This window comes from Silene latifolia, chromosome Y (assembly GCF_048544455.1).
Source record: "Silene latifolia isolate original U9 population chromosome Y, ASM4854445v1, whole genome shotgun sequence".
Classification (NCBI taxonomy): Eukaryota; Viridiplantae; Streptophyta; class Magnoliopsida; order Caryophyllales; family Caryophyllaceae; genus Silene; species Silene latifolia.
This window is the reverse complement of record NC_133538.1, coordinates 257,261,148-257,274,320: the sequence shown is the minus strand read 5'-3', so window position 1 is coordinate 257,274,320 and position 13,173 is coordinate 257,261,148.

Here is a 13,173-nt window from a genome sequence, read left to right as displayed (position 1 = left end):
TCTAGCCTGATTTACGGGATCATTGTTTAACATGTAATCTATTTAAGCCGAAGTTTGGGCAAAACCTAATAACAGAAATCATCTTTCTATCTCTTTAACATAGGTACTGTATCTTTCTCGGGGACAATCTTATCTTTTGATCTTCTAAGAGGCAAAGACGTTGTTCTTGTTCTAATGCCGAAGCTGAATACCCGGTGTTGCTAATATTGTTTTTGAATCTTGCTGCCTTCATAATTTATTGTCGGCACTTCACATTCCTCTTAGCAAAGGCACTGTAAATTATGAATGAGGCACGAAACCTTGCTTTCACAGATACATCTTGACATGCAATAAATTGAATTCTTGTTTGTATATATTCTTTCTAATAGTATACATGTTGATTTTATTAAGGATACCGTTCATTGTTCATCAAGCTCACAATCTTTTATCATTTGATGTATATTTTTATGTATCTTATTTGTTATTAGTTGCAATAGTTTGTATATTCCGTAGTTTAGTCTTACCATATCCTTAGGACTCTTGTACTATAAATATCATTTATTTACATGCTAATATAATTAAGTCTTTCATAATATTTCCTCTGTTATCTATATGGTATCGAGCCTTGAAAATGATCCCTCACAAAAACTCTCAATTTTGTTTTCCATGGCCGGAAATGCTATCATCCCAAACACTCATGAACCCTAGGTCCCTTTTTCTTGCTATCAACATCAATTAATGCGCTGCTCTCACTCCCCTGACCTATCGTTCTTACGCTACCCAGATGGAAGACATCCTGATTGGCTATGATCTCTTCAAGTTTGTTGACGGAAGTCATCAATGCTCTGCTGCTGTGCTCATTAATGCTGAGAAGAAAGAAACCTCTAATTCTGCGTATCATACTTGGATCCGTCAGGACCGTCTTATTGAGGGCGCTCTTCTTGGCAATATCGATCCCACAATAATGCCTTTTTTGCTCCAAGCCAAGACTTCTCACAAAGTCTGTACTACCCTCTTAGCTACTTATGCCAGTCCCATGTCCTCCAAATTAAGGACCGTTTTTAGTCCATCACCAAATCTGACAAATACGTAATGGATTATATGCAAGCCATTAAGACTTGCGGTGATGAACTTGCCCACATGGGCAAACCCGATGATGCTAAAGACATCATTGCTAAGGTTATTGACGGTCTCGATTATGAGTCCTACATGCCCGTTATTGATGCCGTGCGCGCTCGTGACACTCGCATTACCTTAGACGCCTTTCATGAAAAACTTCTAAATCATGACCTCACTTATAAACCCAACTCATCTGCCTCATCCCCTAGCCTTCCTTCCTGATCAGTTCACTACGCTAAATCCAACTATAACTTACAAAACCAATAACCAACCAGGTCTGCTCCCTCGTCCAACCACACCCTCTGCCATCACCTACACCAAATCCCCCTCGTCCTCTACCCACACCCCTACTCTCGGCTTAAACTGTAATACCCCGTATTTTCCGTAGAGGGACTCGATCGAGTAATAGGGCCACTCGACCAAGTGGTTGGACTGATGAGTTCCTGCTGGGTGTTCACTCGACTTAGCGGGTGTCCCACTAGGTCGAGTTGGTCTGGGAATTCGCCCGGTTTTGTTTTGTTAAAACTTAGGGTAGAAACTCGTCCTAAAACACATTTTACTCTTTATCATTAAGTTGTTTACATCTCTTAAGAGAGATTTGGAGATTTAGCAAGGAACATCTATTCCTAACCTTTTGGTATGTGATACGTGCATTTTGTATAGTCTTTTTGTAGATACCCGTATCCGTCGATATTGGAATTTATAGAGAACCCGACAAACACCCGATGATGATAGGACACATGTATTCTTTAGTTGTCATTGTCATTATTTGGAGCTCGTTTTACGATGTAGAATGGGCGTCGTCGATGAAGTATTTTATTATTTTAAATGATATTTAAATTAATGTTTTTTTTAAAGTGAATTCATTTTATTAATTTAAATGATATTTAAATTAAAGCTTTTTAGAATTTATTTTCTCAAATTTATTTTATTGAAAATAAAATAAATAATTGATTTGAAAAATTATTTTATGAGTATATTTGATTTGAAAAATCATTTATTTTAATGTGTTAATTGTTTTGAAAAATCGATTTAAAAATCGAAAAGAACTCGTTTTAAACACGTGTTTTAGAGCTCGATTATAGCTCGGTTTTTGAGTCCGTTTTCTTTACGAATTGGCACGAATCTCGAGTACACTAACCAACCTAAGCCTCTACCCATCCAACCCCAGTTCGAACCCCATATCCACGGCCCAAATCCCGTCCCAAATCACCCCCAAACAGCCCGCATACACAAAGCAGCCCCCCTGTTTTGCAGCTCAAATCCCGAGCCCAAAACCCGCTCCAAATACCACCAAAACCCGTGCCCATTAACCCTAACCAATACCCTAATATCCTACCCATATTACGTTACCTTAATCACCAAGAAAACCCCCCATACGAACCCTAGAAAACCCCCCAAAAGCTGCTGGACAGCAGCTATGCTCAGCCGAGCCCGTCTGCCTCTCCTCCCTTTTAACCTACTTTAACTCCTTATAAATACGATCCATTCACCATACATTGATTCCTCTAAGTTCTACATACATCCTACCTTCACTCACAAGATTTAAACCTCAGAAAAAAACCCTAATTGCCTCTCAAAAACCTTCCACAAAACCGACATCCAAACTGAAACAGTTTGTGTGTCCTCTTCGAAAAACAATTCGTTCCTCCTTCAAACCTCCATCAAAACTCGAGTTTCTTGTTCCTAATTAACCATATAACATCCATCTACACATTAGACAAAGATTTACGAGCCAAATTGCCCTTGAGAGTACACGAAATCCCTCGAAAAACAGAGTGTTATACACTCTGTTTTCGCGGTTTGTTCCTGTCTGTCCAGTTCTGTTTGTGCTCGTTTTTCGTGCCCAATAACTTAAAACGAGTAGGGGTTGCTTTAATATCTCTGTTCTCCTCTCTTTCTAGTTTTCAAAACATCTTTTAAATTGAATTTTCATCGTGAAATGAGAGAGAAATCGCTGTTTGAAAGTTGCTGTCCAGATTCGATAAAAACGTGTTGTTTGCTTTGTTTCTTCGTCGACGACGGCCTCTCGAGATAAAATCTACCATCGATTACGACCCAAGACGGTGTCAACGATACATGTAGGTTGAGGGTGCATCAAATCCTCTTCTTTCTCCCTTTTATTTCGTTTTTTATGTTTGTTTTTTATAGTTTGTTTTTGTTTGTTTATCGTTTTTTTTTGTTTATCGATTGTTATAATTAACTACGAAACTAGTTTAGTCCGAGTATGAGTTAAAGTACCACCATGAACACCCGCGTTGACTTGAGATGGGAAAGAAACCGCTACATCAGTCGGTCGTATACCCCCGTCTCATTTACATATCCTCGTGTTCAAGGTAGGGCATAAATAAAACGGATTTTTGACTTCGCTCTTCGCTTTTGACTCCTCTCTTCTCTCGTGTGATTCGACCTACCCCTGGACCATTTACATGTTAATACGACCTCTGATTGTTAACATATGACTTATTTAGACGACATTCGATCATTTAAATAACCTAATTAGACATGTTAGGGTGCTTCGACATAGCTTTTAAAATCAATCGACAATTCTGTAACTTAATTGAATGCATCTCGCTCTTTCACCTAATTTCTCGCTAGTATAAGAGTGCGTGATTAGCACCTTCTTATTAACACTCGATGAGTTAAATCAATTAGCGAATTTGACCTAATTTGACCCCTTTAGGCCGTGTAGAATGCGCGTTTGCAAGGTATCTTTTCAAATTGATCAACGTCGTTTCTAACTAGTTTTCTAATTTGTTTCGAGCTCGTTTCGCAATCAATTGATCTAACTAATGAATCTGACCTAGGACTTAGGGTAGCCGTGTTTGGGTTGGCCGTGATTTGGCCGTGTCCTTTGATCTTTCTCGTTCGTTTGTTTTGCATCGTTTGTTCATTATTGCTTTATCACTTGTAATTTATCGTTTGTTCATCGAGTTGTAATTTTCAAGTTAGTTTTCTTTTATCGAGTCAAAACCTCTTTCAAAAACCTTAGTCTTGTTTGGTTAGACGGTTGTACCCCAATGCAAGTGAGAGCGTAGTAAATCGCATGTTGTTTAAAGCAACATGGCCTGGTTTATGCTAATGCATGCTTTGGTGCGTGACCCAATGTCTAATTCGATAAGATTAAGTGAAAGCACACATTACGAAGAGTGACCCAAGGCCCTGAGTCATGTGAGCCATGGGCCACCCCTTTGTGCACGTTTTCCTAGGCCGAATTGGCCGTGTGTCGTGTATGGTATCGTATTTAGCAATTGTATTTAGATCGAGTTGTATCTTTAATTTATCGTTGTGTCGGCATGGAACGCCTGGTTTGTAATAGGTAGATCCCACGGCTCCCCCATTCCCCCTTAAGCCTTGTTTGCTTTGTTTTGTATGTTGTTAGATCAATCAACCCACATGCTAAATTACAACTTTGACAAAGTTAGTTTAGTTGCATCTAAAACGACATAGAAATTGTTGTCACATGTTAGGGTTTAAAACGATGTTTGCATATCATATATCGTAGTAGCTATGACCTTGTTTGAAATACGACACTTGACTTAGTAGAGGCCGTTATTGACGGGCGGGGTTAGGTGTCCTTATGGGCTTCCTAACACGTACCCTCACCCCTTACTCAAGATCTATGGTTTGTGGATCCGTCTAAATACCATTGGATTACGAGAGTCATTCTAATCGAGTGATATAGGGTACAAGTCTTTATCTTTAATCACTCGTAGTCGATTGGCTTTATGCTTTTCGATGAAAGGTGTAAAGTTGACTTGAACGGTTCCAAGTTCCCAAAAAACTTGGTGGCGACTCTAATATGTCTTAATTCGATTCGAAAGAACCTCGAGTCGATTATGCCTAGTGTGGATCCCGCGGACGCAGCCTTCCCGAGGGCCTTGTCCACATTTGGCGACTCTGGGGGGAAAAGAGGACTAGTTACACTTTGTTTCTAGGGTCTTTTCCTCCGAGGTGAAACTTGAAAAGAAAGTGTTGGAGAGTAAAACATTACTCATAGTGCTACAATTCATGCATAAACCCTTAAGGATTTTCCCGGGCCGTCCCAGCGTTTCTTTGTGATGCGTGGGGGGCGACGTCCCACTATGCTAGGAAGCTGCACATTGCTCGCTTCCACTTCACCTCGCGTGGTTCTTGATGGTGGGGACGCTCTTCTAGGTACTTTACCTTAAGGCCCTTGCTCTATAAGACCGCAAAAGGATGGAGGGCATAGACCTTCTTGTAGAAGACTTGCCGAGACTTAGAGATGTCTAGGAGCATACATCCTTATAACATGAGAATGACAATGTGCAAGTTGTTTTCCCGAGTCTTTTCAAAATTTTCCATGTCCATTTCAAAACCGAACTTTTGAACAACTTACTTTCAAAATTAGCATGGTTTTAAAAACGCGGAATGCTGCCCAAATAGGACTAGAAATTTCGGCCAAAACAAGCTTTTATAGCCGGCATCTTTGCCCATTTCAAATCTCTTTTTCAAATCGATCATTCGTTTTTCAAAATCAATCCAAAATGCCTCTCGAACCTCAACCAAGCATGAAATGCGTCGAGTCGTGTCCGGGTCATGGCCGTGTTAGGCCGGGTGTGTTTCGTTCTAAGAGTTTAGAACTCGACCTTGTTGGGTCACCCAAGCTCACCTCTTGGGCTTTGAGTCATGTTGGTCGACCATTTGGTCTAGGATAGTCCACAGACACGTCCAAGCTAGGCCCTTTAGGACGTTTCACCCGAACCTAAGGACTATGTTGGTCCAATCACGGGTTTAGTCACACCGAGTCCGGTTTAGAATCGTGCTATGACAGTTTGAGTCATGTCGTTTTGTCGAGTCTAAAATGAATCAAGGTCTAAATCCAACCGTGAGTCGAACCTTTTGGTTAGTCAGTCTCAAGTCGAGTCTTTGTTTGAGTCAAGTTGGTGTCGTGTCCTTAAGTGTGCAGGGGCTCTTACTTTAAATATTGACTCGATGGGGGTTTTCTTGTAGAAATGCCGCCAAAAACCCGACGTCAAGCAATGGAAGATGCTGTTAACAAGCTCACTGAGGCCGTGAACCTCATGATGACTAGAATGGATGCGATCGAATCTAAGCTGGGTGAAGATTCCTCTTCATCTACCCCACCTCTGACTGATCTGGAGAAACGGTTCAAGTTCATCGAAGACCGTCTGAAACTCTCCCAGGGGAAGAACATCCACTATGAGAATGCTAGGGCCTATGCCCCAGTTCAGGATAAGTTGCCCACGAACATGGTACTCACTGACATCCCAAAGTTCAAGGGCACCGAAGATCCAGTCCACCATGTTAAGGCCTATAAAGGGTACTTAGCACTGAAGGGAGTACCTGCTAACATGCTCTCTGAAATTTTTGCCCAATCTCTGGATGAACACCCGAAGGCGTGGTTCTATAATCTTGACCTTAAGAACTTCCCCACTTTCGAAGATATTACGGTGGAGTTACTCAAAGCACTATCTTGACAATGTTGAGATTCAAACCAACATAAGAACATTGGAGGTGATGACACAGAAAGAAAAAGAAGGCTTTACTGAATTCCTTGCAAGATGGCGCGCTGAAAGCGTGAAATTAGCCAAGAAGCCTGATGAAGTTGAAATGGTAGATAAGTTCGTAAAGAATCTACGACCTATTTACCGCAATGCTCTGAAATACCAGAATTTTGGCTCTTTCAAAGAATTGATAAGAATCGGGATAAAGGTAGAAGATGATGTCATAAGGGCAGAGGCTGAAAAGCCGAAAGGGTACCAAGGGGCCTCATCGTCTAAGGGCAAGGCCCCAACAACGACCCATATGGATGAAGCCATCAATCTCTTAGAAGGGCAATCGAAGAAGTCGCAACGCCAAACAGCTAGGGCATTCACCGATATCGGATGCACTTATACATATGCTCTCCAAAGGCTTATAGCCCAAGGAAAGTTGAAGCCTATTGGTCCAACTCCGGACCCTCCCGCTGATCAACAAGGTAAATGGTATAAACCAAATGCCTACTGTGCCTTTCATCAAGGGAAAGGCCATGATACTGAAAGGTGCTATCGACTGAAGCACGAAATTCAAGACATGATTGAGAATGGAACACTCCCGATCCCAACTGTTAAACCCAATAACATCACCAATCCATTTGCCGATCACGCTAACTTTGTTTCTGTCGAAGACAATGTCGATTATTCCCATCTTATCCACCCATGTCACTTGAAAGGGGTGTTTATCGGGAAAATATTTGTGGATTGCTTTGAATTCTTGCCAAACCCGAAGAATGAAATTCAAGTCGGGAGTCTTGCTCTAGAATGTACTCCTCTTATTGACGAAGTTAATAAAAGACAATTCGATTCACCAACCTTCACCACTGGCGTAGATCCTCGGAGGACTACCTTGGGATGGAGGCAGACCATCATAGGGATCAAGGACCAGAGCCGAGCATCTAAGTTGACAACTGAACAAGGGAAAGCTCAAGACCAGATTTGAAAAATTATGAGTCGGGATCTGTTTTCTTTTCTTAGTCGAGTCGAGTCTAGGACTTTCTTTTCTTGAAGTTGAGTCGTTTGTCCCGCGATGACCTAGGGTGTGTTCTAGGAATCGTTCCTTCGAGTTTGTTAAGCATTTGCCTTCCCAATAAAAAGTTGCAGTTTCGTTTCCAAATATCTCTTGTTTTCAATCCTCAATCATTCTGAAAACATGATAAAATGCACAACACACTCAAAGGCATCCCTGGGGTAGAAATATGTCCCGTTTCAAAACATAAGGTACAATAGGATTCCGTGTTTGATTCCTTTACCTATTCCATGTCTGGCGGTAGAAAACCTCCATCAGAACCAATGTTTGTGACAAGCTTTTAGATGATTCTATGACAAACCCGGACTAGCTCCTTGTTTCCCCTATCGATGATGGAAGGCAAGCCTTTTCCCCAACAAAATCATCCCATCTCGAAGAGAGAAGATATCAACCCGTTCTAACAAGGAATTGTTAGTTCCTACCCAAATTAGTTGGCGAAACCCAGTTTTCAAGGTGTATCCATTTATGACTAAGAGAATGAATAGAAGATCATTTTCAAAGAGAGAAAAAAAATGAAAAAGAATGAAAAATGAGAAAAAGAGAAAAATTGGAAAAATGAAAAAAAATGAAAAAAAAAAGAAAAATGAAAAAAAAAAATGAAAGAAAAAGAAAAAAGGAAAAAAGATGTTGAAGTTATTGCATAACGCTTTTGGTTGAATGTCGAAGTTACGGAAGCCAGAAGTCAAGTCAAGTACCCATAGTTGAAGTTCAATGGGCGAAGCCCAAAAGCGTAAGTAGTAACCTCTTTACCCTCTAAGTCCTTCTTGAGACAGTTACAGGGGATAGTCGGGAATTTTGAGAATCATTCCGCTTGTGTTGTTATACCCAGCCTTTAGGGACCAGATATGGAGATTTGAACCCACATTGTTTTCCAACCCATTTGCACTCGGGTTTCATCAAACCCGAGACACCCATTCCAACCACATCAGCAGCCATAGCCCTTGGCCTTAGCATCACAAAACAAACCTTCAGAATGATGATTAACCATTCCAACTTATTTTTACCAAGCTCCACATCCCAAAGAACCACAACCTTTTGTACCAACCCTAGACACGGGATTTAACAGTACCTTACAGGCTAGAATGGGATACGACATGATACCTTAGATGAAACCTTCGAGTGTGTACACACAATTAAAAATGCCATGTTTATGCACCATGATCGAACTACGTCGGATTTGATTTCGCTCCACGCGAATACGTAGGCAGTCCTTCAGAATAAGGGATTCAATCCACTCATCAACCAAGTTGTCATCTTGTCGGTTTCTTACGGGTCCTAACCAAGTCCAAATGAAGCCACCTTTGTTTGAGTCGGTCTTAGCACTCGATGTAGGCTAGGATAAGGATATAGGTTCAGTTGAGTAGTGTCAAGTCTCAGAATGAGCTTTATCTAACGGTGTAGGCAAAGATGCTCAGTCAGATAGATGTGGGTTTTTGTTGGGAACAGAAAATATGAAAAACCCGCTGAAAATAAAGAAGGTGTGGAAGAAAAATAGTAAAAGCCCGCTGAAAAGAAAGAAGGCGGTGGCAAGAAATGATGAAAACCCGCTGAAAAGAAAGAAGGCGAGGAGAAGAGTGACAGAATGTTCCCAACAAAAGTCATGTGTGATGTCTAAGTGTTCTCATAAAATCAGTCTGTGTTTAGTGTCTGGGCGAAGCCAACGTTGTTGCTCCGTGAGTTTAATCCACCTTGTCAATGCCAAGTGATCTTGATTCCCATGTGCCCTCGGGAGCACGCCCATGCCTTACGATGTCTCTGTCCCAAGTCCGACGACCTTGTGATTTCCGTTTGTCATCTTTTGGCGTCGGAACGGCCAATTTACATTTCTACCCCCAACAAGTCAATAATTGAATTAAAACACGGGAACACATACGGTTTTATTTTCCTTTTTTGTTTTACGGTAGCGGGCTACGCCACGTTATTTACGGGTCATACAGAATGTCTGAGTCGTATTTCCTGCTCACCCGTCAAGGTTCGATTTCAAAATGCCAAAGATTTCAGAATTCCGAAATTTCAAAAACTTTTTACGAATTATGGATAGATGATCCAAGTAGTGGTGCATTTCAAGTCAAGGTTCAAATCTCAAAGTTCAAAATCAAATTTTGGGTCGACGACCCAACATCCAAATGATTCGTTTCAAATTCAAATTTCGGGTCGATGGCCCAACATCCAAGGGATTCATTTCAGTGTTCAAAATTTGGGTCGATGGCCCAATTATTCAAAATCTTCAACAGGTTCAAATTTCGGGTCGATGACCCAGTCTTTCAAATTCAATTTTAGGTCGACGACCCAGCATTCCAACACTTTAACTTCAAACCTCGGGTCGATGGCCCAACATTTCTAAGTGATGATAAATTCAAAATTCGGGGCGATGACCCAATTATTCAAAATTTTCAAATTCAATTTTCGGGTCGATGACCCAATCTTTCAAATGATCTAATTTTAGGATCGATGATCCAAATGTGCTTATGTGATGATTATTGCTAGTACGTTTTTGTGTTTCAAATGTAGCAGGATATGCTTCAACTGGGGGCTCTAAAGTCTTCGACTTTAGAGCCATTGCAAACTGGGGGCTCTGAAGCCGTTGGCTTCAGAGACCATTATCAAGATGTAAAGGATGATATCCACCAAGAATTCAATTCAATACAAGAGTATGAAATGGAAGAATTCCGTAGCTGAAAGCAAATGATGAAAGCGGCGGCAACCTCCTTGGAAAGTCCTGTCCCATTCGGACAAGTGCCAGCAGATGATAAATTTTGGGCAAATGTCAGCAGATGACGAATTTTGGAAATACGCCAGCAGATGATAAACTTTGGGCATGTGTCAGCAGTGGCCGAACTACGACGCGGGTTTGATTCCGTCAGAAACGGATACGTAGGCGCCTAAGGATAAGGCTCAATCCACCATATATGCAATTTATGGGTCGATGACCAACGATGATAATTCGACGCAACATGAAGCAAGAGTTAATCCCCAACGAAGTTTCAGGTATGATCTCTTCTTATGGTCAAGAGCTTACATACGCAAGTCTAATGGACTATAAACGACCCGCAGAATCCTCAGGTCGAAAGGGACCTGGGGTATACTTTGACTTTCGCCTTGTCCAAGCCTCAGTCAAAGTGGGGGCCCTGTAGATACCCGTATCCGTCGATATTGGAATTTATAGAGAACCCGACAAACACCCGATGATGATAGGACACATGTATTCTTTAGTTGTCATTGTCATTATTTGGAGCTCGTTTTACGATGTAGAATGGGCGTCGTCGATGAAGTATTTTATTATTTTAAATGATATTTAAATTAATGTTTTTTTTAAAGTGAATTCATTTTATTAATTTAAATGATATTTAAATTAAAGCTTTTTAGAATTTATTTTCTCAAATTTATTTTATTGAAAATAAAATAAATAATTGATTTGAAAAATCATTTTATGAGTATATTTGATTTGAAAAATCATTTATTTTAATCTGTTAATTGTTTTGAAAAATCGATTTAAAAATCGAAAAGAACTCGTTTTAAACACGTGTTTTAGAGCTCGATTATAGCTCGGTTTTTTAGCCCGTTTTCTTTACGAATTGGCACGAATCTCGAGTACACTAACCAACCTAAGCCTCTACCCATCCAACCCCAGTTCGAACCCCATATCCACGGCCCAAATCCCGTCCCAAATCACCCCCAAATAGCCCGCATACACAAAGCAGCCCCCCCTGTTTTGCAGCTCAAATCCCGAGCCCAAAACCCGCTCCAAATACCACCAAAACCCGTGCCCATTAACCCTAACCCATACCCTAATATCCTACCCATATTACCTTACCTTAATCACCAATAAAACCCCCCATACGAACCCTAGAAAACACCCCAAAAGCTGCTGGACAGCAGCTATGCTCAGCCGAGCCCGTCTGCCTCTCCTCTCTTTTAACCTACTTTAACTCCTTATAAATACAATCCCTTCACCATACATTGATTCCTCTAAGTTCTACATACATCCTACCTTCACTCACAAGCTTTAAACCTCAGAAACAAACCCTAATTGCCTCTCAAAAACCTTCCAGAAAACCGACATCCAAACTGAAACAGTTTGTGTGTCCTCTTCAAAAAACAATTCGTTCCTCCTTCAAACCTCCATCAAAACTCGAGTTTCTTGTTCCTAATTAACCATATAATATCCATCTACACATTAGACAAAGATTTACGAGCCAAATTGCCCTTGAGAGTACACGAAATCCCTCGAAAAACAGAGTATTATACACTCTGTTTTCGCGGTTTGTTCCTGTCTGTCCAGTTCTGTTTGTGCTCGTTTTTCTTGCCCAATAACTCAAAACGAGCTGGGGTTGCTTTAAGATCTCTGTTCTCCTCTCTTTCTAGTTTTCAAAACATCTTTTAAATTGAATTTTCATCGTGAAACGAGAGAGAAATCGCTGTTTGAAAGTTGCTGTCCAGATTCAATAAAAACGTGTTGTTTGCTTTGTTTCTTCGTCGACGACGGCCTCTCGAGATAAAATCTACCATCGATTACGACCCAAGACGGTGTCAACGATACATGTAGGTTGAGGGTGCATCAAATCCTCTTCTTTCTCCCTTTTATTTCGTTTTTTTATGTTTGTTTTTCATAGTTTGTTTTTGTTTGTTTATCGTTTTTTTTGTTTATCGATTGTTATAATTAACTACGAAACTAGTTTAGTCCGAGTATGAGTTAAAGTACCACCATGAACATCCGCGTTGACTTGAGATGGGAAAGAAACCGCTACATCAGTCGGTCGTACACCCCCGTCTCATTTACATATCCTCGTGTTCAAGGTAGGGCATAAATAAAACGGATTTTTGACTTCGCTCTTCGCTTTTGACCCCTCTCTTCTCTCGTGTGATTCGACCTACCCCTGGACCATATACATGTTAATACAACCTCTGATTGTTAACATATGACTTATTTAGACGACATTCAATCATTTAAATAACCTAATTAGACATGTTAGGGTGCTTCGACATAGCTTTTAAAATCAATCGACAATTCTGTAACTTAATTGAATGCATCTCGCTCTTTCACCTAATTTCTCGCTAGTATAAGAGTGCGTGATTAGCACCTTCTTATTAACACTCGATGAGTTAAATCAATTAGAGAATTTGACCTAATTTGACCCCTTTAGGCCGTGTAGAATGCGCGTTTGCAAGGTATCTTTTCAAATTGATCAACGTCGTTTCTAACTAGTTTTCTAATTTGTTTCGAGCTCGTTTCGCAATCAATTGATCTAACTAATGAACCTGACCTAGGACTTAGGGTAGCCGTGTTTGGTTTGGCCGTGATTTGGCCGTGTCCTTTGATCTTTCTCGTTTCGTTTGTTTCGCATCGTTTGTTCTTTATTGCTTTATCACTTGTAATTTATCGTTTGTTCATCGAGTTGTAATTTTCAAGTTAGTTTTCTTTTATCGAGTCAAAACCTCTTTCAAAAACCTTAGTCTTGTTTGGTTAGACGGTTGTACCCCAATGCAAGTGAGAGCGTAGTAAATCGCATGTTGTTTAAAGCAACA